The following is a 3,146-nucleotide window of genomic DNA, read 5'->3' as shown; positions in this document are numbered from 1 at the left end:
CCCATACATATACCCTCAAGTCCAAGTCAGAATTGTTTTCCTTTTCATCGGCGAGGCAAAGTCTTTTCTGTTTGTGCCCCACCTCTACTTCTAGTAGTAGATCTAGTAGTGATTCTTCTAGTCACCAGACATCCTCATTAGGTAGTATGTCTCTCATTTCCGCTTCATTGAAATATCTTAGAACTGGATTTTTTGCCTTAATTAAGTACTCAATTCTCAGTCTTCTCTTTCTTTCAAGTCATATATTTAGCTAGTTTTTTAGACACTTTTATATTTATCTTTCTAGACCTCATGCCATTTCTACCTCTACATATGATATTTTTTGTCACCTAGATAGGATTCTTTTTTAGTAAAAATGTCATCATATCTAAAACCCAATTTACTTACATCTTCTCCTATCACAGTGAGTCATGATAACCCTTAAATCTACACATATTTGGGGGTGGAACACCAAATCAAGCACAAGACTCATGGGAATATAGTCCCTTCAAGTTTGCTGAAAATAGGAAATTTATTCTTCTTTTTATCTGCCCCAATTCTGGGGATCCGGAAGAGATGAGAACCCTGTTTTATATATACAGTTGATCCTTATTATTCATGGAGTACATATTTGTGAATTTGCTTACTCACTAAAATTTACTTGTAACCCCCAATTCAATACTCATAGTGATTTGCAGATCATTCATGAACGTATGAAGAACAGCCAAAATTTGAGTCACCTGGTGCTCACATTACTACCTGAGACTGAGAAACGCAATGCTCTGCCTTCTTGTTTCAACTCTCACACTGTCAACAAGTGTCCTTTTTGTGGTCCATTTAGTGACAAATTTTTCATATGTTTGTGCTTGTCGTTGGTGATTTCAATGTCTAAAACAGCCCACAAACGTAGTGCTGAGGTGCTGTCTAGTGTTCCTAAGTGCAAGAAGACTGTGATGTTGCCTTTGGAGAAAATATGTGTTAGTACAGGCTTCATTTGGCATGAGTTGTAGTGCTGTTGACTGTGAGTTCAATGTTAATGAATCAACAATACATATTAAATAATGTGTCTTTAAACAGAAGTACACATAAAACATGGTTATGTACTGATCAGTTGACTAAAATGTTGGGACCGGACACTCGCAGGAACTTAACCTTGTTTTTCCTCTAAAAGCAATCATTCAGTATTTGCTAGTTCAGTATTCACAGTGACTTTATCAAACATAACTATTACCAGTAATGAGATTCAGTCGTGCATGTGTGTGTGTGTGTGTGTTTTTCCATGTAGTAAAATTACTGCAACTGGCTAATACCTCACTAAACAGCATATTATAGTGGATAAGCCCCTGAAAAGTCCTGTAAGTTAAATCTAGCGACGTTATATATACATTTATCTTTTGATCCAACAATTGTATTTCTAGAAATCTATCCCAGAGTTACAGTGGCAAATAAAAGAACATCAATCACTACATATCTTCTAATGGAAGTGCACAGCACCCCTTTGATAGTCTTGACAAAATTGAACCTGAATCTGATTACGCCTCTAGCTCTAACTACTAATTTGCAGAAAATGCAAAGGACAGAGGAATATGTGAAATATATGTGGATGCAATCAGCAGAATCCAGACGAGAGATTCTACTGGACAAATTACCTGGATTCTCCAACAACTAACAACCTCCATACACACATGCATGCACGCATGCACACACACACACACAACTTAGAGCTTAAAAGAGACTTAATAATCACTGGTAGTTTTATATAAGAATGTTCTTAGCAGCTTTATTCTCATTAGCCAAAACCTTGCATTAACCAAATGTCATCAACAGGAGAAAAGATAAACATATGTAATAGTGATAGCAATTATAAGAAACAGATTGATCCAACAACAAGGATGAATTTCACAGGCATTATACAGAGAAGAAGCTGAATATAAAATAGTATAAAGTTCTAGAACAGGCACTAATCTAAGGCTTAAAACAATCAAAATTGTGGTTGCCAGTGAGGAGGTAAGAGGCGCAGGGGAACCATCTAGGGAGAGGGAAATGTCCTGTGTGATGACAGAGGTTTGGGTTACATTCATATATCCATTTGTCAAAATTGTACAACTAGGATTTGTATATTTAAATACATGCACATTTTACCTCAAAAGACTGTAAAAAAATAATTGAATGGAAATTGGAGAGTAGGTGGATGTATAGATGATACAAGAATGACAGACTGTTGATCATTGTTGAAGCTGGGTGTTGAGTACGTATGTTATACTGCTTACTTTGTATATGTTTGGAAATTTCCGTAACACAAAGGTTTTTTGTTTGTTTGTTTTTTTAATAGAGAGAAACTTAAGAGATATAACAACCAACGGCATATATATTCTTTTTTGGATCTCAGTTCATAAAAACTGTCTGGATATTTGAGGATATTAAGGAAATATTCAAGAGAGGGTATTTTTAGGTGTGATAATTGCATTATAGTTATGTTCTTAAAATAAAGATACCCACTTTTTAAGAGACACATATGGAAATACAGATGAAATTATATGGCATCTGGGATTTGTTTTGAAATAAACCAGTGGGTGTGGTAGAGGTAGAGATAAAACAAGATTGACCAGGAGTTGAAAATTGTTGAAGCTGGATGATGGGTACATGGGGTTCATTAGACTATTCTCTGTCATTCTGTATATTTGAAATTTTCTGTAATAAAAAGATTTCCAAGTACTACATTTTAAAAAAAGTACTCCCATAAATTGAAAACCTCCAGGCTGGCTAAGTCTAGTCAAATGGATGGAACTGTATCTCTACTAATGTGCAATGCTGATTCTATCTGAGAAGAGACGAGGTAGATTGGGGACAGGAGCCTGGGCTGGTAACACTAGAAGGGGGCGTATGGTGACTCAGGTTGGGAGGCTGGGAGCTTTGCATGGTAACACAGTGGGGTGGGGTTGTGAAGAAACTGAGCTCTGAGAGGTAACTGTGGAGGCAGGACAAGCAGGAGGAGACACAGATGATTAAAGCAGGATGTGAAACTGCATGGGGGAATTATGTGAGAAAATATTAAAGCAGTACCAGTTCAAGAGAGGTAGTTGTAAAGAATCAATCCTCAGAGAGGCAGAACTCAAATAGGAAATTTCTATTGGCAAAGTCCAGGATTCCTGTACTTAAGTCTACAA

The sequence above is a fragment of the Eubalaena glacialis genome, chromosome 14, assembly GCF_028564815.1.
Source record: "Eubalaena glacialis isolate mEubGla1 chromosome 14, mEubGla1.1.hap2.+ XY, whole genome shotgun sequence".
Taxonomy (NCBI): Eukaryota; Metazoa; Chordata; class Mammalia; order Artiodactyla; family Balaenidae; genus Eubalaena; species Eubalaena glacialis.
The sequence above is the reverse complement of the archived record's forward strand: the minus strand, read 5'-3'. Positions refer to the sequence as shown.